The following is a 24,896-nucleotide window of genomic DNA, read 5'->3' on the forward strand; positions in this document are numbered from 1 at the left end:
TTTTGAAAACAGAAACAAATGCTTGTCCAAATATTCCATATGCCTGTTACTGGCTGGGGAGGGTAATGTCAGGACATCCAGGCCTGCAGATTCTGTTTATTGAGCCTCAAGACATGACTAGGTAAAGACAGAATATGCAAGCTGAAACACAGAAATACACTGCAGAGCTCAGTGTGCCTATCAGAGACCTTGCTAGCAGAGTGGTGTGTACTCAAATCCATATTATAGAGGCTCCAGAACACTTCTCTCCACATACTGTCTCATTCTCAAAGCGTAATTTAAATCCATTTTAAGAAGCTCCCTTAGTTTTAGGCAGTGATTCTTCTCATAAGCAGGCAATTAAAAAAAGGCATTGCTAAAAGTGGCTCTCCCTATTTACCTCAAAGAATGGGAAGTTACTACCTGTAACCTTCTAAACAGAAAACAAATTAATGATCTAGATGTGAAAATGGAGTGTTGGTAGAAGGAAGAATGACACACACTTCCTTGCTTGCAGGAAATAGCTTTAAACACTTTGGTTTTTCCAGGTTCTTTTGTTAAAATATTTCCACTGCACATTCTTCCAAGACACCCCTTGAACCAGGACTTTTCTCTCACAAGCTGTAACATATAGCATTTTGTTTAGCTGTTTGTTTCATGTTACTATGGCATGTTCCTCTAAAAGGAGAGTGACTGGATCATGTGAGACCCAGAGGGAGAACACAAAGTTTGCAGCAACCCAGAAAGTCATCGGGCTGAAAAGAAACCTGGAAGGAAGGATCTGCTCTTCAAGGACATAGTGGTGAAGGAAGATAATATTTACTTGCCCTTTTATTTCTGTAGTGTTTTTACAACTAAATTTGAGCTTTTTTTTTTCTACTCAAACTATTTGTTCTGACTTCTCTACAACTAAAATGAGGACTTTGAGTAAAAAAACCTTTTTGTTTCATCTCCTTAAAGTACAAGAATTTCTTACATAGGAACAGGTTTGAGTATTTTTGCACCCAACAGAAATAATTGGGATCACAGAAACATCAGTTCTAAATGGAATTTTGCTGCAACTGCCATTTTTCCCTGAGAAAATATGTTGACAAAACCTGGAAGTATAATATTTGTTTAGCATTCTTAAAAATTAATGTGAGGAAAATAGAAATGACATCCTAAAAAGAAAGTGCATTCACAGAAACATTTGGCCAAACCGCATTCATTTACTAAGCAAGAACAAACTGGATTCCCTTCTCCTCCATAAAAATTGTTGCCACTTTCTACCAGTTGTAATTTTTCCTATGCATGGCTAACATTACCCCGATTGCTCTCTATACTGTAGCTCCATCCCTCCTCTTTCCTATCCTGCCTCTTTACACTAATGTGCTTTGGAACAGGGACTATGTCCTCTTCTTGGTTTAAAAAGTTTCCTCTACTTTGTGAATGCTTCCAAAATAATGGAAAATAATAATAATCTGAAAACAGCTCATTCTTCTCATCCTTCTTATTCTAATTTAAGGTTTGCCTGAAAGGAAATGCTCAAAACCAATGATCAGTTTGCACAGAGATATTCACAGGTTTTCGAAGTACATAACTGCCAGGATTGCTCCTCTTGTTTTTCTGGCTTTAATTGCAGTGAGACACAGAATATCTTTCTGATACTGAAAACATTAATTTTTTTTCCATTTTTTTCTACCTGACAGAAACAAGAGTAAAGTGATAAAAATTCAATACAATGCACTAGCTGTTTTCTAAGGAAACGAGGAATAACCCACATGCTGTTATCCAAGGCTTGACCAAGTTCTGAAGTGATGAACTTTCATACTGAGGGACACACATCTCTGTGTAAACTGCCTGTAGCTGAGAGACTTGCACACTGGTGACAACATTAGTCTGAGCTTAGCCTGCACTGTCACACCACAGCTTAGGTAAAGTACCTGGACTGCAGGTCCCACCACCCATCTTGTTCAGTGGTTACTCACTAAGGCTAAAAATGACTCCCCATGGAGTCAGGGTCCTGCCAAATTTTACAATGCATTTGGTGAACAAAGCTCTGAAAAAGAAGAAACTTATCTGTCCCTCAGATTTACTTCTCCTTTGAGCTGACACCTCAATCTCAAAAACTGTGGATGACATCTGCCACCTTAAGTGAACAGTAAAACCCTTTTTAATTCAGTTGGGTTTTATTACAGCCTGAACTGTGGAATCATTTCAGCTCCATTTGCAAGCTTAAATGATGAGTGAATTTCAATTTATCCATTCATACTAGTCTTTGAAGTCACAGGCCTACAACCTTAAGCATCTTTCTCACTGTATAATTAAGTTTAATATAACATGTTTAGGTTAATGGAATGTGTTCAGTTACAGGAATATATTGGAAGTATTAAAGTGATAATTCAGCTTGCTGGAAGAATGCTTAAAAAATGCTAGCCTTCCCAGAGAATAGCATAATTAATTCATAACTTGCAATAAAAACAACACTTTAATTACATGCATCTTCAATTAAAATCTCAGGAAAATATTAGGTAAAAAGAATGGGACTGAATAGAAGGCCTAGGAGTGTTTATCAGAGAAGCACACCATTTAAAGCTGGAAAAACATTTTTAGATTATGTGACTTCATAAAAATATAAAAATGTTGGTTAGAAGGGGATTCTAGGGGTCATATAGTCCAACACTCCTACCCAACATATCACCAACACTTGGTCAGGCCAGCTGGGTTTTGTCCACTGTGGTTCTCAGTGTCTCAAACAATGAGGTTCGAACTACTTCCTACGAAAGATGATTCTCTTTTCGATTTGCCCAGCTCAGAAATGCCCACAGTAATGTCGAGCTGCCTGCTTCATGGGTCCTTAGAAGGAAGCAGGATATTTTTCTATGAAGACAGGATTTCCCGTGGATTTCCTGTGGTCTCCTCACTAGAAAGAAATAGCAATGCAGCACTGAAGAAAAGCATGCCAGACAGCTCTTTTTTCACCAATTGCCACTACAGTGGCCTTGTGAACAAAGAGGTAGACAGCATTTTAAGCTGGTATGACAAACTGGGGCAAAAAGCCAGACTGTCAGTACTTGAGACTGAAGATGGACACAGCCCCTAAAAGGAAATATACACTGATGTGTTTGCACATGTGCATCCATTTTTCTTGCACATATTTCTATATTCTCTTTACTTATTTTGTTGCATGAATTCTGGAATTACTTCTGTTTGTTTGCTTTACATTACTAGAAAAACAAAACAAAAAACACCCCCCAAAAATGACCAAAACAGTTTTATGGTTCCCTTTTAATATTCTTATTTGGCATTTTCCCCTATCATTTATATCTTTTGAAATTTCCCTGTTTTAAACTAACATGGAATGTGGCATTTTTCTCAGGTACTGATGATCAGAGTGAAACACCAACTATCAGTGCACAAGCATTGTGGGCAGATCTACCCACTATTTTTGCTCTGAGCTGCACCCTAGGGATTTTTTTCACTGGTCCAGCAAGTGCAGCATATTTGCATTAGCAATCTGCATAACAACAATAAAACTCAGGCAAGAGATTCACAACAGAGATGAAGCCTCCACACTGAATAAGCTGTTTTGATGGAGAGGATTTCACTCTGGGAAAAACCATGAGCAACTTCCAAAATGGTTTTGATCAGTGAAGCTGGTGGAGTTAAAAATGAATGTTCCACAGTTTGGTCTTGCAACAGCTGCACACAGCAACCCAGGCTCTTGCTCCCTGCTCACTTGGCCTGATGCTGCATATAGCAGGGGTGCTTGACTTGATGAAGTTTCATCTTTCGTAAACTTCTCTAAATATTTATGTTTGCACAAAAAGCATCGTCCTGTGACAAAAGTGAGATGGATGTTCTTGGTGGCTTGAAGAAAGCATGTGGTCAAGCAGCACAGACTAGGGGAGGAAGGGCAGTGAACTGGAATACACAACGAAAAAAGCAATGGAGAGTGCTTCTCTGTGCTGATACAAGAAAGACCTGGTACATATGCAATGCAATACAGCTTGATGCTATATTGCATTGTTCACTCAAAGGCTTTCCCTCCAGCCCTCCAAGTTGGAAGAAGTTTTGGACAAACAAATGACCTAGTATTTGAATGGAAAGGCGATTTCGATCTCATTTCCTTTGGGAAATAGGAGAACAGAGGCTCTGTTCTCACCCTATGACTGTGGATGGCACAGACACATCTGTTTTGATGCTTCCTAGAGGCAGCTGCTCCCTGTGGCACTGATCTCACCTCAGTTCCAAGATTTCCTCACACAGATCTTGGGAGAGGGAGATGCAATAATGGTCCATGGCTGCCCAAGAACAACCACAGAAAACTCTTCCAACTGTGATGATACTTCCTAACTCACTGTCATGTGTCTGACCAGAATTGGAAAGTGTAAGGGTATAGACCTAGGAATGGGGTATCAGCTATACAGCTTCTTATCTTGTCTGCTCCACAGCCTCTCGGCAAACATTATGGAAATACTATTTCCTAGAAAAATGAGAAGAATAAACCCTTTCGGAGCCTGGTCTGGCTCTTCCCCAACAGGTTTGTGAAGGAGCAGATCTAAGGTCATCCTCAAATCCAGAGACTGCCGTATTTCTGCCTAATATATTTCAATCACATACAAAAACTTTCCTCATCAAGACTTCCTGAAAGGATCTGAAACATCTGGAGAGGGCGTCATTCCAGAATCAGCTACTTTTAGCAACAGACAATTTTATGCAACCATATCACATGTTCAAAAAGTTATGGCGTTAACGTAAGATTATTATTTTTTATTCCTTGCCTGGCTATCTGCTCATTAGCACAGGATCAAGACTGCCATACAGGTATGGCCATAAGAAAGGGTAAGCTTCATTTTCCAGTAAAATTATATGCAGTTTTGATATGCAAGTTCTCCAGTATTCAGATTTGTTGGGCTTTCATGCTTTAGAGATTTAGGTCAATGAAGAAACGAATGAAAATGTGGCAAGAGGAAATAATAAATAATTGCAACTCTAAAGAGAATTTATTTTTGTTGGAGAGAATCATTATTCATCTACAGCATATGCTCAAGATATAAACCTTATTTTGTTACCAGTTTCTCCATTTGGCAGGTTATCACCTAATATATACACAAATTACAACTATTTAACTTTCAAGTATCACAGACAACACAACATTCCAAAATAACATGGTTCATTAGGAAAGCATGTTTAAAACTCCAATATGGGAATAGTTAGTACAGGATATGTCTGATAAAAATGAGGCCACATTTCCACCTCTGTTTCACGGGTTTTTATCTGTTCAACCCATAGGAGAGTAATTTTCGTCAAGATATAATAGGCTATTCAAATGTTGCCTAGCACAGGAAATGAATTGCTGGCCTGTGTTCTGTTCTTTGAGGATAAGCATCCACATTAAAAAAAAAAAAAAAAAAGTATAGCAGTGTTTTCATTAGCCTCCTCCCAAGTCAGTGTCCAGCAGCCAGAATAAAATTAGAAAAAGAAATCTTTCATTTAAAATGGTTTGTAATACAAGTTCTGCCTTCTGTTGTGGTCTAGATAGATGTAAACTAAGCAATAATACCTTAAATGGGTCTGGTTCTTTTGTCCTCTACTGTCAAATTACCATTTGCTTTAGCAACAACAGATTGGACTTACTGAGCCCTTATAGAAGTATGTGGAACTGGACGTTGTACCAGGTCTGTATTTGGCCTTCAAGCATAAGGTCACCTGCCTTCTCAGAAGGTCATATACAGGTAAACAATACCAAAAAACTTTTAGCAAGGTTGGGATTTATTTCCCAGACCTTTCACAAATGTGAACAAGAAGTGTTATCACACTACTGGAAAACAAAAACCTTAAAGTATTTTCTGTAGAGTGCAACATTATCAGTCTCTCATAAAGGCACCAGACATATTTCCAAAGAGAAAACATATTACACACATATTACACTTTCTTTAGCACATCTCTCCAGCTCTACTTTTTACCATTCATTTTTTTTTTCTTTCTTTTCCCTAATGCATGTCTCTACAGTTCGGGTTCAGCTGAAATCAAACAAACCAAATGTGAAGAGAGGAATCACAGAGAGTAAAAGAAGTGGATACAATCTACTGGATAAATTGGTGAAGTCCATAGTGGTTTGAGTATTAGGGAAAATTGGGTTCAATTTGTTTTGCTACCAGATCTCCTATGTATTTTGATTAATCACTTAGGGTTGGACTCAACTAAATAAATTTAGAGCACAGGAGACAATGTTTTGAAGGCAGGCACTTCACAAATAAAAGAGGTCAGACAAAGTCACATCCTAAAAGCGCACATTTCTCTCTGCTGACTCTGAGAAAAGCCTGAGATAACTTGCTGGGATGGGGGCTTCTTCAGCATGAGGGCTTCTTCAGTTCCATGAGATGAATTAATGCTTACTGTAAACTTTTGAAAAACACTTAATTAGAGTAGTATTGCGGCCAGATTTTTAATGGCATTACAAGAGAGACAATTGCAGTTACACACCCTGGAAATTTTAACACAAATTGTATAGAAATGAAATATTTTTTCAAAACAACTTAGATACTTGAAACATCCAGGCACTTAAAAAATACTCTAAGGTGCTGGGAGTAATCCAGGTATCAGGATTTTGCAGGTCTGGTAAGTGAGGCATTATTTCTACTTCCTTCCAACCTGAAAAATAAGGATAGTTTTTTTTTATTATCTTGTGGGAGTAGTGTGAGAATTAACTGAGAAAAAACCGTGAAATTATCTCATACTGCTGTAACGGACAGACAAAACATCTGAAATGCATCTGGTAACACATAATTCAGATGGCCTAAAACTGGATTCTCCTTTAGCTCAGACTGAGGCATCTTGTTTTTGAATACTCGCTCTCTTTATCTGATTACTAGAGTGTCTTTGCAGGCTCTGTGTCTGACTAGGACAAATATATACAATATGACTGTGAAGATCCATGAGGAGAACTACCTTCCTATTCAAAGTCCAGATATACATGGTGCAGAGGGAGAGACCAGTTCTTGCTCTAACTTCCAACACTGGCCTGAAATCGTTAGTCAGGGTAACTAATTTTTTGTGTTAATTCTGGTACAAACTGCAAACGTTTATGTGGAACGGTGCGTAGAAAGAGTTTATAAAAACCCCTATTGAAGCAAGGGGTTAAAAAAAGCAGAACAAAAGCAGAACCATCTGATCACAAAAAAATACAAACAGTTGGCCAGCCTTACTCATACAGCAGCACTCTACAAATATTCAAATACATTTGTGAACCTTAACAGAAACAGTCTCAAAATGAGTCACACCATTAAAGGACAACAAACTCAGTTATATTACTCCGAGCTATAATAAATGAGAGCAGGAACATTTTCATCAACATCCTACTTGGCATGGTTTACAGGTGTGCCTTTAGCCTTTATATCTCTAAAGAGCTGTAAGGTCCAGTACTGACTGATTGTTTCTGCTGGTGAACAGGCAGCAGAACACTTGCTGCTCATTCACCAAGGAAGCAACTGCAAGTAAGTCTGGATCCAGTGCCTAAAAGAAATTATTGTTACTCCTAGAAAGATAAGTGCTCTTGTTTCCTTAGGATGATGCTATGTCACCACTAAACAAGGTTTTGAAGATTACATGCAATAGTAGGGGACAGCATACATCAACACGTTTAAAAAAAAAAAATAAAAAATCACTTTATAGAGAAGGCTTTTTATTTTTACCCTCCACTACAGCTTAAATCCTGCTCCCAGGTCAGTGATCTGTCCTGCATGCTCAGGTCTGAACTACTCACAAACCCTCTGTGAGACTCTTGGGTGGCTCCTGGTGGACACTCTTCCAGGGGTGCCACCAACTCCCACCTCTGCAGTCTGCTCACCAGAGCTGCCTGGCAGCTGCTGCAGTGCACCAGCCCTCATGGGTAAGCTTTAATGACAGTCCTGATGTGATGGCAACCCATCGTTCATGCACTTCAGCTATAGGGTACAGATAGCCTCCATATACCTCTGTGTCCCAGCTTTCTACCTGTCAAAGGCAAGTGAAGCCATCTTCCTTTTTCGTGGTGTTATTGGAGTATAAGGGCACTGGAAAGACTACAAAATGATCAGATGCTATGATATTAAGCTCAGACAAAAATTAAGGCAGACAAAAAGGTTTATCTGCTCAGGGTACTGTTCTAGAAATAAATACTTACTAAAGGACTCCTGTTCCCTTATTGCTGTACTCAGCTGCTTCACAAACTAGAAAAAGAGCCTGATGTTTTACCATTACATTTGAATGTGAAATAAAAACTCCAGCTGCACTATGAAGATAAACTGCTTAAGCAAAACATATTTGCAACTATTTCCTCAACATTTCTCAAGCGATCCAAATAAAAAACTGCTCACCATAGCAGTGTAAATATGACCACAGCACAGTAAGTAGAAATTACTATAACAAAGCCCTGGTGCATTTGCATGGTGATTTTAAGGAACTGCATCATCTTTAATATGCATATTAAAGGAAAGATATCAGGTTTCATCTCAAAATGTGGGGCAGAGTGGACAAAAGGCTGTAATAAGAGATAATCAAATTACTAAAGTGTTGGATTAGTCAGTTTAGGAAAAATACCAGCCTGCTATTTACAAATCACTTGTAGGGTTTGATAATTATAATTTTCTTTCCAAGAGGAATACTAGCCTGCTACCACATTTTGCGTCCTCCCATTAATTAAATTAAGCATCAGTCAAGGGTTTGACCAGCTTGTACTTCACAAACTGGAATAATATTGCTATTAGGTTACAAAAAAAATGTATTGTAATGAGGTTTGTTATCTCAGTGGCATTTTACAGGCAGAGTATTAATAGGGAAATGGACTAATATGAGGTCATTATGGAATAAAGGCAAATACAAATCAGTTTTAATGCTATTTTTCACAGCTTGAAGTGCCAGTGAAGGCACTGAAGAAGAGAGGTGATGGAGCTAAATCAGATAGAGAGAAAATGGAAAAGATAAATTCTACAGAGAAAATGTGACAAGATTTAGCAATAACATGGACTGAGGATTAAGACTTGGAGAGCAGAGAGAAAAGGGAGTATCCAAAAGGACACGGGACTTTACAAGTCAATGGCAACTGTGGTTTGTGCCTATGCCAACAGAGAAGTCAACTGATAGAGGACTTGGCAAAAATTGTTTTGACTTTGCAAACTATCATAACTGTAATATAAATCAACTTGAAATGCAACTTTTCCCCTTTTTATGCAGCAGATTAATCCTGTTTAACCTAGCCATCTACCTGGGCTGAGGTGAGAGCGTGCAGGCAGGCATGCACGTACTGGAGCAATCTGACGGAGAAGCTGGTAAGCAGCCCTGGTACACTCAGAACTGCTTCCATGAGAAAGGGTGAGAGCACCAGGATCAGGCTTTGCTACACAGCCAGCTAAGAGCTCTGGGCATCCAGACTTACCCAGTAACTCAACTGGGCTGTCAAAGTGCAGATGAATACTGTGGATCCAGGCTCTGCTTTTTATGTATACCGTGGCTTTCATTCTTTAACATACACAAAAAGTGCACAGATAAAACAAAAGATTTACGCAAAGTACCTGACAATACCTCATCTCATGCTGGGCTGCAGTTTCATGGACAAATATTTAACAATGGATACTAGAACTGCATATTTATCTCTTCAGCTGGGTACTTCTATTACATCCATGGCTAAGACCCAGGTCATTATTTGCAAAAGTACACATTTCAATGCCTAGAGACTGTTACCACACAGAAGTACCTTTGTAAATAGACCTTCAGCAGTCTACTGGAAATCTGGCCCAGGAAAAGGCCCATTAAGTTTTGTGGTTTTGTGAACTACTAAGAATCCTCTAGTTTAGTTCATGCCCTTCAAAGATTCAGATGGTGGATCTCCAGGGAATGAGCTGCTAACTGGTTATCACACATCTTCTTTTCTTTGAAGACAAAAATTGTTTACAATTACAATGTTATATGGTACCAAACAGAAGTATATCTTATGTATATACACCACACTGAAAATATGTGTATTTTAGGAATGAGAGTAAGCAAAACACATAAAAACCATCTGGATGCAAATAAACACCTTTGCAACATCATTTGGAAGACTCCCACATTTCAAGGAGGTCAAACTGCTGCACCAGTCTTGCCCTTTTGTGTGTGGTAAATTTGACGGTTCTCAGATGATTGGTATCTTAATGAGCTAATTATTACATCTTCACAGCTACAAAAATCAAAACCTTTGCATATAACACTGTAATGCCAAATTCCTAAATACCACCAGACAAGTTTTTTAAATTGTTAATATTATTTATAAAACAACTATGTATACACAAGTGTGGAAAAAAGTCATTGAATGAATATGCTCAAATACAGAAATGGTTTCACAACTGTTCAGCCAAAGCTGACCCACAGTCTACCAAAGTCTGGAAAGATTTCCAGAGTAGGATTCACCCGAACATATGTCTCTTTTCTGAGGTAGCTGGCTAAAATTCTGTACAGCTGACAGAGAAATCGGAGCTTTTAGGCTTTGATTTCTATCAAACAAAAGAAGGCCTCTAAAACAGGACTTAGTAAATGTACCCCTTTCTCTCTGCTGACTGTAAGGGAAGGCTGTGCTGATCAGTTCAGATATAAGTTAATTCTCCCTTCCTGCATCCTTTTAGCACTGGTTGAAGCATATAGACTTTTCAGAAGAAATATGCTGCATTATACTGGATATTTCAAGGCCAGCCTTTGACAGACTCATCTTTTTCACTATGGATTTTCTACAGCCTCCAGCAGTCAATGTGAGATGCTCCCATCATTTCATCTTTCTGGCCTGATATATGCTTGTACCAACTATTGCAACATCCTCTGCAGTGATATCCTTACCCTGCCTGGCTACTGCCATGATCTGCCACTGCAGATCAGAGAAATCAAGGCTCTTCTTAGATGTGAAACTGGAAGCAAAAGCACAACATTGTCATCAGACATCATGCCAAACTTTCACACTGGGGGAAACTTCAACAAATATGGGAAAACACCGGTTTCATCAGGCTCATAATTTAAAATACATTTTACTCTTTATCACAATCCTTGCAGTATTTGACCCATTAGATCCCCTTAACATGAGTTAGAAGACAGTCAAGACAACTTTAAACTGAGCCCAGTCACAGTGCTCACCACCACATGCCTGCAGACTGTGACATGTGGCTTTTCAGCTGCCCTGCAGCTTTTTTACTGTTGTAGCCATGTAAAGGGATGTTTACATCAAGTACTCTTGGTTGTCATCTTCTGACACTTTCTTCACAAAAAACCTATTGAAAGTAAAGGTACACGATGATGAAGAAAGGCAGTGGAAAGGAGCTCTTTTGGTTTAATCAATTTCTTTGCAGAAGCCTCTAGGAGTTTAAAGTATTGAAGATACCCATCTTAAAGCAAATTCACTGCTCTAGCTTCCATTCTACAAGTATTTTCTTTTTTAACGTGTATGCAAACATGCAGAAGGTCAAACTGAAATTACCAAGATCCTGTCAGGTATTTTTTATTTACCTGTGGCTATTCCATATTTTCCTGTTCTCGATGAAAACTGTTACAACAAATCTACATGGTATCTTAACAGGTAGAGGGTTGTTTAAAAAATAAAAGATGATCCAAATGGGCTTACTGAAACTGACAATTGGCTTAGACTCATACACATTTTCTTGACAACATACAGCACATCTTCACAGTGAAATAATGATGCAAAGAGATTTACTGTGAAAGCCGATGGTTCTGTGTTGTAAGCAGCAAACCCAGAGCCCCAATCTGTTCAGGCCTGCCAGCATCAGCAGATATGTGGGACAGTCTCCTTTTGGCCCACTAAGGCAATCCAGTCCCAAAGGATAAGTGGACTCTGCTGTCCCCTTTGCTGCACACTGTAAATAGACAAGGCAGTGAGAGAAGACCAGCCCATGTCTACTATCCTACCAAAAGACAGATTTGCTCATGAGTGATTACAGAACTACACCTACAAAAAGCAGAGCACAGATAAAGATCTTTAGTATATTTGAGCCATCAAAAGAAAGGGTTCATAGTGCAGCTTCATGACCTCTCCTGTAAGTGCATCCTCAACTAGGAGTTAAAGGCTATAGTGCAGTAAACTCTGAAGGATTGTTCCTGCTCTCAAAGCAGCCACTAAGCTGTTTGGGACTCCTGGAAGAGGCTAACCTCCCATTCAGAAAAAACTGGATGGGCACAGACCAAAGGAGTTCTTCCTATTCTACTTTTAACTTTCATTTCAAATATAGATTCAGTTAGTAACCTGAACAAAGACAAATGAACAACAAAATACAATACCGCACTTCACACACACATAATCTGATTTTTTAATATCAAGCTAATAAAAGAAAAATGCTTTTTGATGCTCTATATGGTGGATGCTGTCACATAGATAGTCAAAATCACCAGCTGGCTCCACTGGGCCACAATATCAGTGAAATCCTTAATGCAGCTGGGACACAAAATTCTGAAGAAGAAACTGATGCAACAGTATAATCACCGAGCCTTTTTTTTCCACATAAAGAAATCGGAAGCCCACTTGAACTCAGTAATCTTGTATGGAACACAGGACACCAGGCAACAACTATTTCTGTTCCTTTACAGATAAGGCACTTACTATGGTCCTCAGTGAATCCTAAGGAATTGCGTCTACAGTAGATTATAGCCTTTACACTGAGTCTTATTTTTAACCCTAGCCAACTAGCCATATCTGCACCACTTTTTATTATATTAATGTTTTATAAATGATAGCACAAAGACAACTGAACGGTAAGTGAAGTAGTTCAATCAGTAAGTAACAAAGCTAAAACTAATATTATGGGAAAAAAACCTAGATGACACAATCAGAAGATGACAAGTGAAAGCCAAAGAGGAAAGCTGAAACCACACAAAAGTTTTACTTCAAAGAAGTGTTTAATCGAAAACACAAGTCCAGTGCTCATTTGTTTTCCCCATTTGCCTTGTCATAAACAAAGAGCAATCCCACAGTTTTTCCAAGAAGCCATAGGAGGTAAAGTTTCTGTAATGTAAGCCAACACTGTAAGGAAAAAAAATCTTTAATACAAAACACTAAAAAACTGATTATGAATTTGCCACAAATTTTGCATTCTTTGTATTCTTAACTTTATTTACATTTAAAACTGTTCTTTTTCATTGTCAACTACAAAGCAGGGTCCTGCTGTGCGAAAGCAGAGCTCTAGATTGCTTTGTTAAATGCTTAATTTTCTCAAAAACATTATTTTTGGACTGCATTTTTTCTGATCGGTTTTCAATGTTTGAAATGTTTCTTCATCCACAAATGCTGAGTAAATTGACATCTGCTATCCTTGAACATACTAATTGAAACTTTTTGTACAGGGCAATATCAAAATCTTTAGTCCTCATAGAACTCCTCATGCTTGTGAAGATACACATGGATGTTATCAGTGAGTTTACATTAAGCTATATTACTGGATCCATCTGAAAAGTAAAGTAACATAAGAAATACAGCCCTGCACAGCTGCAATATCTAAATTTCCAGTTATATGAAGTATCAAGTAAAGCTAGGTGACAGAAAACACTGCTGAATAAACAGTCTTCATTTGGAGGCAAGAGTAAAGAGAAGTAAAAATTCATATCAGCTTCTCTTTTCTGTAACTACTTTTATGCCAACAAGCTGTAACTGTTTTAAGGACACTGAAGGCTGAGTAGGTGCATTTATAACTAAGATTCCTGGAACTGCAGAAGAGCAATCTAAGCCATGTCTTCTCACAGAGATGGGTGCTGAAAACAGAGCCAGCCTTTTGTACACAGGATGCAAGTTGACCCAGCACACCATATACTAAACACGGTAAGTATTATAGGAAACACACAACATTATTTTCAAATATTAACAAGAAAATATATATGATATGTATACATGCATATACTGGGTTTTATCTGGAGCAAGATCAGCAGAAAAAAGTTCATCTAAGGAGTTCATCACATACTAAACATTGCTTATCAGCCAAATTAACTACTGAACGCCTCTCCCTCAGTAGTCACCAATGAAAGGCACATAATCCCTTGCAGTATTTTCTTCACTAACAAACAAACAAACCAACCAGGTTCCTTCTCTCCCCAGCTGAAAACCTTCTGCCGTCCTTCCAGTCATCCCATCTCAAAAGTTTGGGATGTAAGCTGAGTCTAGGAGAGTGCTGCGAGGAACAGCAGGTCTGGGCTGGGTGGGGTGCAGCCGAAGGTCTGCAGGAGCCATACCAACATCATGAAGGGCACAACTGGGAGATGAGCAGAGCAGCTGCCCCACAGCCCATTGGCAGCTCTCAGCCCTGGATAGGCATCTCCTCAAGTAGGTCTTCAGCTGCTCCGCAGTCAGGAAATTGCAACCAGTCTCTTAAATCCTGACTTGAAACCCAGCTGCAGGTGAGTAAGGTTGCAGCTCACATAACATATACCACCCCAGAGAAGCAGCATTAATGAAAGGAGCCAGGATGCGTTGTCATTGTGGTCAGCTGGGAGAGATGCAAGGCAAGACACATGGGGCACGTTTCAGCAGTGTGGCCTCAAAGTGATGATGGAAGGGTATGGGTTGTGAAAAGTCATGCTAAACAAAGCTGACATAATCTCACAGCCCACCACAGCCACACAACTGTACAACACTGCAAGGTAATCCCTTGGCTATTATGAATGCCAGAGAAATCCTGAGCAAAGGCAATGAACAGGTTTGTAAACTGTGTGAACATTGCAGACAGGTACCTGGGAAGCTCTCAGAACTGGTCTTGCAACCACCTCCCAGCCCACTCTGGGACTTGGGAAAAACTAGTAACACTGCTGGTCTAAACTGGGTCTATTCCACACCTTCTAATCTACTAATGGAAATTGCAAGCCCTAACCAAACCTGCTATCATGTCTACCTACACTAACTAACCAATTATGTGAGACCGGAGACATGCACCAAACCTAAATTATATTATGGATGAAGTCAGGAGCAATAAACCTAATCACAGCATTAAAGATTCAGGTTAGACATCAAGAAAAAACCTTCCCTGACAAGGGCAGAGAAACACAAGAACAGATGCCACTTAGTGTGTAACCAGCTTGTATCCTACCTCCCTTCAACTGCCTCTTTTCTGTTTTATCTTATCTGATATTGCACTATTTTTTGTGTGTTTTTTAAGTGCTCATAGTGTGTGTGTATGCTAACAAATACTATGGTGGCTATTACAAGACTTACAGCAGATATTCAGGATCCACCTTACGAGTTCAGGGCCCAGATGTAAAAAAAAAAAAAAATGCTCACTGTATTAATAGGCATAATTCTGATTTATGCTTTTAGATCCATTACCAACAATGTAAGTAGATGTTTGAGAGGAAACTGCTCTTGTAATAGTTCTGCAGGATCAGGCCCTAAAAACTGAGGATACAGATGGTGAACACAAGATGCACACTGAGTGAAAACAACTCTCACTTTCCACAGTGGCAGAATGCCAGTTAGTTAGAGCCAGCTGATGACAGTACAAGACGAGGAGGAACTGTCATGCATATGTGCCAAATTTACTCATTTAAAAAGTGAATTGGGCATCACCGTCTGTTGCAGCTAATCAACAAAATGAGATAAGTGGGACAACAAATTATGCCCCTTTTGATCAACCAGCACTGTCATCTCCTTTGTAAACAGGGAGAGTTTCTAAATTTGTTTTTGATAAGTTTGGAGCAGTAAAAGAAGATGGAAACATCCTGCTAGCAAATTACTTGCTCAATTCAAAGACCATCAAAGGACCTTCTACAGACTTTAGATCAGGATCAAAATAAATAAATAGCATCATGCTATGTAGGAAAGCCAAGGATGAAGAGCAGATTCATCATTTGGGTTTTTTAAAAGTTATTTGAGAAAAGAACAATTATTAGATCCTGATTGTGTATTTCCAACAATGTGACTACACTATATTGATGGAGGCCTAAAAGTTTGAAGCATTAGGCCTTTATTTCACTTGCTGCTTGGCTGCACCAGTTTAAACAACAACTAATATTGTATTATTTCAGTAGAAGGAAACCCCAGATTTCCAGCAGCTTATCTCCCTTCAGAATGTAAGTCTTCTCTGAAAAAGAAAAATGTGCCACCAACTGTTTTGTTTATTCAGAAGGTGGTACATGGACCACATACTCCTGATGTGAACATCTGCAGGGGGTAATTCCCAGTGCTCCTGATACACCATCCCAGCACAAAGAGCTCCAGCACCATACCCATTTATATTTTAGCACTCAGTGCGAAAGAGTTCAGTTAGAATATCATGCTACACAAAGAGCAACTATAAACAAAATGGATTCAAAATAATCCCAGAAAGTGGCCTAGGTATTTAAAGAAACTTTTCCTAAAGTGATACAGGTCTGAACAAATGATCAATTAAACAAAAAGACCCCAGAAACGGCTAAGAAAAGCTAGGTTTTCATTCAGGTTTGAAAGCTGCTTGCACAGGATGCCAACGGATGTTGCAGTCTCTACAAAAACATTTCTATAATATAAAGCTTTATGAAATCCAGTAATTAAAAATTAATTCAACTGACAGCCAAATGAGAAGCTGCATGGTTCACCTGGTTTATGAAAGACTCAGAACCTTTAGTAATCCAGTAGAAACGATTTGCCAAACAAAACTACTTGACTACAGAAGATGAATAAACAACCTTTGCTTATAAATGCATAAAAGAACTGCCCGAGGAACAACCCAGCATTGCATTAGTACCCCAATGTCCCTTCATTTTTGCTTTCCCTGTCTGTGAGGGAAAATAAAACTCTCTTAGGAGTTTTCACTGCCATTGAAAAACATTTCAGCTATCTGAATACAGGATTTACTCAGCTGACCACTAATGCCAAGGGCCTCAAAACCACTTACTCTGAAAGAAGATGAGTTTTGCAATTTGTACCTGCATCTATAAAGCAATGAAAAATTGATGGTTTCCTCTTGACTGCCACAGAAATGGTTGCTTTGTACATTTGTTTCCTCAGGGAATCCAGTGCTATAGTTTTCCAGTGAAGAGTTTCTGTATTCCTGCATTGCTAAAGTGACTGTAATGCTGACCTAATTTGGGTCATCAAAAACCAAGGATTAATCACATATCTAAAAACAAACAAACAAACAAACAAAATTGTTACATAAGCTCACTTGCTTGATTATCTATTTCTACCACATACTATGCAGCATTCTTTAAAATGTTAAAACACCCAGGCTGTACATTCATTTTTCCATCTATAGCAAGTAAAGAAGAGTAATCTACATTTTTTTCTGTATTCTTATTATCAACAGCAAATGCACTGTGAACATCATCATTTGCAGAATGTCAAAGTAACAACAGAAACATTAATCTAGTCTCAGAAAACCCTGCAAGTTGGTAAAGTATTAACCTCAGACATTGTGAGGTTAAGCTGCTTGCCTCTGACAGGACCAGAAATAAAGCTCACATTTCCTGATTCCCCAGGCCTATCACAAAACAATGATGTAATTTCTAAGTTTTAATTTAATGGTCTGGAGAATTCATATTTCTAGATCTCCAGAGTTTGTAACAAGCACCTATTAATGCTTTACCTAAGGTTCAAAAGTTCGAAGTACACTAAAAGCTGTTCAGTGGAAATGAAGCGGCCCATTTCAAAACACTTTTGTTTAGAGCACACTTTAGAGCTTACAAAACTACCTGGAAATGTCAGGTATCCAGTTCTTGGGTTTGATTACTCCTGTCATCAGAGCTGGCGATGCCATGCTGGGATCAGCCTGGGGTGTTTCCATGCAGCTTCTTTTTGTGTGAGGCGGGTGTCACCTCGACCTTGCCCTGGCAGGCACAGCTCCCTTCAGATGCCACAATGGCAGGTCGGTCCCATCAGATGTTATAGGTCTTCAGCACATGATCACTAGGTGGGATAAGTACCACACGTGTGCTGGTACGCAACCTACCCTGCACGCAAAGGATATTCTGGTTTTCAAAAGATCAAACAGCAGCTCATTAGAGGAACTGTTACAAAATTCAGCTGCCTCTTCCACAGTCTCATTTCTGCTGATACAAGTGTGTGCCCAACACATCTCTCTGGAGAAACCCTAGGTTCTCTTTCTTCAGAGGTCCTAAGACCCCGCAAACATGAAGAGCCAAGATGAACTGCAGGTATCCAGTCTTCGGAAATTCACCATCTGCACAGGTCACAGAAGCAGCATGGAGAAACATACACAGTCGAGACCACCATTCAGGTGGGACAATCCTTTCTGTGTCCAGAAACTGCCACCAGTACTCACTCAAAACCCAAGTCTGTCACTCCAGAAAGTTTTGCATGTACAAAATACAAGTTCAAAATTTATTTTTAGCTTCACTGTCTTCATTGTGCCTTCATCTCTGTTGCTGTCTGTCCCTTCCACAGCTTTTTATTAAAAGTTGTCTCCTGACTTGCATGTTTTATTGATCTTTCAGATCTTACTGGTCCTAGCCATTTAATGGGTTAAGCAATATCTGCTTGGATAATTGGAAGAGATTAATAAGCCAGAGAACAGTCATTACCTGCAGACACCCTGAAGATAGACATCTCCACAAATTTAACAGATGAAGCCATCAATTACAGTAATCCTAGAGGTAGACAGTATTTGCATAGAAAGAGTATTTTAACATCATAAGTAGAACCGACAGTGAAATAGTTTTCTCTGTTTCTAACATTATCAATTCCAGTATTTCAGGAAATAAGCAGTGAAATTGGTGCTTTGAATGTCACTAAATGTAGATTGTGTCAAGCTTCTGGTGATTAACCAATTCTAGAATAAGAGTCTACTTAGCACGAGGGAAAGAAAACGAAAACCACTTTACCAGTAACAGCTTCAGCTCTGACTGACAATCAGCTCTTCATGAATGTCTAGGACTACTTGCATGTACAATAGCATACATGTATTTAGTATTGGAGACAGAGGCATCCAGTTATCCCGGTGACTTGAATAATGCTAAAATAAAGATGTGCTTTCTTGATGAACTTCAGATCAACTGTAATGTAAAAATGTTTTTTAACCTCTAATAGACTTTATCTTGCTTCATTTTTAATTTGAAGAAGGCACTTAATGGAAATAATATGGTACTCAACTAAGAATCTGTTGGAAATGTTAGTTAACTATCTTAGAGTTTGTTACAAAGTTCACTTGATATATGTAGAAAACTAGATTTTTTAAAGGCAAGCATGTTTTGAAAACAGTTCTTGATCTGGGGTTTTATAACGTGTCTTTAAAAGATGCTGTAAAACTTCATTTTCCTAATCTTAATGTGAAGGTAAGTTTAAAAATAATTAAGATGTTGCCTTTCAAGAACATTCCAAGACAAAATTTGACAAAATATATAAAAAGAACACAATATAGATTTCAAACAAATATTCTGGGGAAGTGTTTATGAAATTAAAGCAACTTTAAAAACTGGAATACATGTTACGACCTGGTGACTTCAAAAAAACCCATGAAACCTAGTAAAACAAAAAGTGTCTGCATGGAAAACCATGTTAGCTAGGTAGTTGTACTTTAAACCATGTGTTGCAGCAGTAAGCATGCCAGAGTAACAGGCGGAGACGTGGACAAGGCTGAGATGAAAGGCATGTACACGCACAAGATCTTCCAGGCCTGTGGTTACCTCAAATGACATAATTTCATAGCACCTCTCTCCACATGGAGAACAGCACAGTACAGACCAGTTCATTCCCAAATTAAAAAAATAAGCCCAGAACAAACCACTTGCCCTGCCAGAGACCAGACTGATTATACCGCTGGCAACACCTGAGGCCTCATGGTGTCCTCTGGATCATGCTGATGACTGAACACTTGTCCTATGACAGTTCACTGCACAGTGTTGCACAGTCACCCTGCAGTCAGGAAGACAGGTACCTTGTATGGACTTTAAAAAGGGATATCTTACTCTTATACAGGGGTTTTCCCACAAAACCGGTGTGGGGTCAATAGCCATTGCAAAAGGTACAGGCACTCTCTCCCTAGTACCGAACGGGAGAACATGGAGCAGACTCAGAGCCTCCTCATCCCCAGCTGAATGAGTTGGTTGGAGCTGGGGATCATGGGACCACACTCTGCTCCTTAGTCTTCAGTCAAGCAGAACATCCCTTAGTGTTTGCTCCCTCTTGGGCAGGGGCAAGCCCTGCTAGCACAGCAGAGAGGCAGAGCACCAATCAAGAAAACTAAGTGAGCTGTAAAGCACAAATACGTACAAGTGCCATCTGGCAACAATATAAGGAAAAAAAGCATTAAGTGGCTTATGTAAACCAATGCCATAAAACCCCTGTATAAAGTCAGCTAAGGACACCATCTCTCCCAGCCTGCGATGCCACTGGCTGAGTACCGTGAAAAGAACAAAATTAAGTTTACGCAATGCCTCGCGTTAGGCCTAAAATAAAGTCCATCAGGACTTGCATTTTGACAGCAACGTGAACCAAACAAAGCTTGTACTGCTGGGTAAAAGCCCTGAGCTCCTCACCATTGTCACGGAGAACTGGGATGGGTAGGAGATGAGCAGGGGCTGCTTTGGCCGCAGGAGCTGCAGGCTGTGCTGGGACACACACAGACCTGCTGCTTCCTGTCACCTCCATCCAGGCCTCAAGAGGCAGGTACTCCATGGTCCAGCATACAGCATAAGCTCACCACAATAAGAAAAGTGCAGCTCTATTGGGGAATTGAAGCCTGAGCTGAAGTCAATCAATGGCCACAGTGCATTTTCAGTCAGTTCATTGTAGCTCTCTCTGCAGGGGTTAAAATCTCTGTGTCTCTGATCATCACCACCTTCTTTGCTAGGTTGCTCAGCTGGAGGAAAACCTCCATTGTTCCTGACTTTTACAGACTACAAAATTCGAAGATGAACACATTCACTCATTTCATACACTCAGTGTTTTCCAAACAATTCTGAAGACTGAGGAGATGGCAAGCAGACATTCTCCTGCCTATGCTCTCCACAAAATCCCGTGGCTGCAGTTGTTCTGATGAATTTGCAACGCAGAGTTGCTCAGCCTTAGTAATGGTGCCACTCACTGTCCCAAGGGTTGTGTGCTATGGGCCTCTGGAGAAAAGTACCAAAGCTCACACATGAGAAGGTGCTTCAAAAAAAAGTTTTATCCAAAAAGTAAATCACAGAATTCACCAACCTTTAAAACACACTACATGAAAATACTGCTAAACATCCTTCTTGCCTTTTTTTTGTTTGTTGTTGTTTTTTGTTTTGGTTTGGTTTTTTTTGTTTGGTTTTGGTGGTTTTTTTGTTTGTTTGTTTTGTGGTGGTTTTTTGTTTTTTTTTCTGACATATTCTTGTTTAATTCTCCCCTTCAAATAAGTTGGTTGGCCATTTGCAGGCCCTGTCACTGTTACCACAGTCTGTGCTGGGAAGCTTGTAATCCAGCCTCGTTTAGCAGATTCTGCTGCCTTGGTACTATGGAACCTTCCACATCAGCAGCCAGACAGAATGACAGAATCACAGATTGGTTGGCGTTGGAAGGGACCTCTAGAGATCATCTAGTTCAACCCACCTGCTAAAGCAGGTTCACCTACAGCAGATGGCACAGGAATGCGTCCAGGCAGGTTTTGAATGTCTCCAGGAACCTCCCCTCCTGTTACAGTTTACCATGAAGAAGAGCTTCCAACTCCCAAAGTGCTTCCATTCCCCCTCTCCCTCAACCCAGGATAACTCCAGTTCCAGATAATTAAGCTGTCAATTAGCAGAGCTGTGGGAATACTGCCATTTTCAGAAGCACCCACAAAGGCTTTCCCAGGGAAAACTCCATCTTCCAAAACTGATGTCAAGGCCAGCACCAAGCATACCTGTGGTACATTCCCAGTGGAAGTCTTTGACGCTCAGTCACATACGGTTCAGATTCCTCTAAGGAAAGGGGAAAGTTAGGCTACTTTGCTATAGGAAGGAATCTGGTGCAACACTGGTTTCTATGCAGTAGAGATTCTGAAATATTGAGCTTTCTATTTTTCCTATAAGTAATATAATGTACAGAAAATAACATACAAGCAGATAGAAAGGCATAACACACATCTGAAGAATATTACTTTCTACATTTTGCTACAAGTATTAGTTACACAAAGTCCATAATGCTGTAACACTTTGGTTTTATCTATTGTAGTCAATCACTAGCAAACCAATTCATCTTTACTCCTGGAAGAATTAAAGATTTTGGTAACTTTTGCATAAAATAACATTTAAATAACACACAAATACCAATTTCATGTTAACTTTCTTTTTAGGGAATTGAATTCAAGACCAAAAAAAAAAAAAAGGCTAATTAAAAAACTTCTACTGAGTTTTAAAAGCTCTATGCAGTTACTTCAGATGATTGCTCATAAATTCAATAAAGCCCTAAAGATTAGTCACATCTAGCAGTGTTATCATCAAGGGCAAAGTAACTTTCTTTTCCCTTTTCCAGAGAAAATGGACTTTTATTATGCCGCTAATCACACCTACACATTGAGTACCCATCAGAGTTGGAAACTGAAAGCTATGAGCAAGTTTTATTTCTCACTTTTAGAAGACTATAATCTTTTTGGTTCGCTCAATCAGACTTTAGAACCAGGGCTATGATTTTTTCCTAAGGGTATCTATTAGTTCAATATCAAGTGTCTTTAAGATCTTGTAAATCATCTTTTTATTTAAAATTACGCCCAATCTCAAATATATAGTAAGAATTTATAATTGCAACTGAAACTTCCAAAATTGAACCTGACATACAAACCCCACAGTATCATATTTGGGGATCATTCACATGGGTCACTATCGTTTCTAACATGAAATTCACTGTTGAGAATTTCTACTGCACATTCCAGAAATATATTAAAGAAATTAGAAGATCTATTAGATTTATCATAGCATAAGAATAAAAATGTTAACATTTGAATCCATAACCTTTATAATGGATAAAATTAAGAGGAAGGGAGCTCTTTGCTTTTTGTACCTGTATGATGCCTCTTAACCGTTTACAATCCTTGGCCTCATTTTTCACCCACAAATTTTGACATAAAACATTGCAAAGCAGGCAGTTACCCTTCACAGAGGAAATGCCTCAAATATCCCCCAAATTTGTTCTTATTACTGACACTCCTTACATGCTGTTATAAATGCTGGATGACTTTCAAAAGCTGTCAAGACTGAAAGAACATCACTTGCAAAGCAGAACAGTCCTCAAGCTCTTCTACAACTTTGGCAGCCCTCAACAGCATCACACACAGCCTGAACACGTCGAGCAATATTCAAGCCAGCCACAGATGAGAACAGTGTTAGGATGCAGAGGGCACAAAAGAAAACATTTGTTTCCCTATTCTTGACCATCTACCCTTTCCTGAGAAAACTACCCAAACATGCCAGATGTCCTTTTTTTTACCAAGGTTTTAATCTCCTTATTTATTCTCTAAAGGTCAAATATGCAAGTTTTCCCCATGTCCGGTCTAATATTTTCATTTTTGTGTCATGTGCACTGTGTTTTGGAACAGTGTCAAGATTTAGTTAGTAGGAACTGACACAGAGGATGAATTAGGGTTATTAGAGGATGTATCAAACACCTACTTTATGGAAAGAAAAAAAAAAAAGGGGAAACAAAACTGTCCATCTTTAAGGTTACTGGCTGCTGAGGATGTTGCTTTTTAGTTTGCTCAGTTTTATCTCTTTGTTTCCTGGTACTCCTCTGTCTGCCATTGTGTCTGTCGGTCTTCTCTTGTTTACTACCATCCTGCACCTGCCTGGGAAGATCCACAGGCAGGGTCATCTTCTGTTCCCTGCGGAGAGCCAGAGTAGAGGACCAGGGCTCCCAGCCAGGGATGCTGTTAATTTAGTGATACCTACAATAGGCAACAACAATGCTGGAAAATTCCACTCTCATTTGATGTAACTAGTGACTATTAGTCTCCTGTGTTTATATTTGTCTTCTATCCTCAGGCAAAACCCTGCACAAACCCCACAGTGCTACTCGTCAGAGTGCAGCTGAGGGGAGCGGGAAGGGAGAAGGTCCCTATGAAGAACTTGAGAGGCTGTGTTACTTCTTGCTTATTCCCCTCAAACATCCTGGGCAACCCATTTGTGTTTTGCTAGGGCCCTGATCGTAAGAATTTGACCCCTATCGTTGTGTTGAATGATTTAGCTTGCTGAAGTGTTCACTGGAAGCTGATAACGTGCCTATCATGACCGATCTAAAAGTGGAAAATGGTCATGCACATTTTAAAAATAGTCTGTTTATCACACCATATATATTGATCACCTTTTGGAAACACACACAGAGACATCATTCTCGAAGTCAATCTAAAATAAATATGGCCTGAATTTATCCAGAACAGGTTGGATTAAGCCTTGTTACTAGGCACCTAGCTTTTTTTTTCCCCCCCTCTGTATCAAATTGCACACATTTAAACAATATATAACTTTCTATATATTAATATAATAGCCTCCTGGCAATTATGAATCATTAAGCAGAATTTTAATGCGGTTTATTTCACATGTGTGCATTAGTATTTGAAAAAGTTCAGTTCCCATTCTTCGAGTACTGAAACACCTTTCAAAATCCTAAAGTTGTATCACTGAAGTGGCCTGGTATATGCACTGATCTGTCCCCAGCCATCTACCTGTGACCTGCCAGGAAAACAAATGCTGTCACGCAGTATCAAACAGACTGCAGAAAGATGAAACATAAACAAAGGTATGATTGAAAACACCGTGACAGAGAAGATGCAAATCTGCAGCCCTGCTGCTAATAAAAATCTGTCACTCAACCTCAGCATCTGGCAGTAAACGAACTACAGCAAATTCTACCCAACTGAAGCTGGGACACGGAAGATGCAGTTGACTTTGAAACCCTTGAGAAAGGGTCTCAACCTTTGATTTCCACATAAAAGCAGCTGATTTCTAATTACTGTGTAAATTAATTGTTTCTCAGCGTTGATTCCTACTACTATTTACATCTACAACCTGAAGCA

The 24,896-nt window shown here is 39.3% G+C and overlaps 1 protein-coding gene across 10 annotated transcripts in view; it reads right to left on the minus strand.

The window, feature by feature from the left end:
- The window catches only part of RPS6KA2 (ribosomal protein S6 kinase A2), a 309,958-nt gene that overhangs the window by 99,692 nt on the left and 185,370 nt on the right, over positions 1–24,896 (minus strand). The gene's annotated exons all lie outside the window — the stretch shown is intronic.

The sequence above is a fragment of the Columba livia genome, chromosome 3, assembly GCF_036013475.1.
Source record: "Columba livia isolate bColLiv1 breed racing homer chromosome 3, bColLiv1.pat.W.v2, whole genome shotgun sequence".
NCBI classification, from domain to species: Eukaryota; Metazoa; Chordata; class Aves; order Columbiformes; family Columbidae; genus Columba; species Columba livia.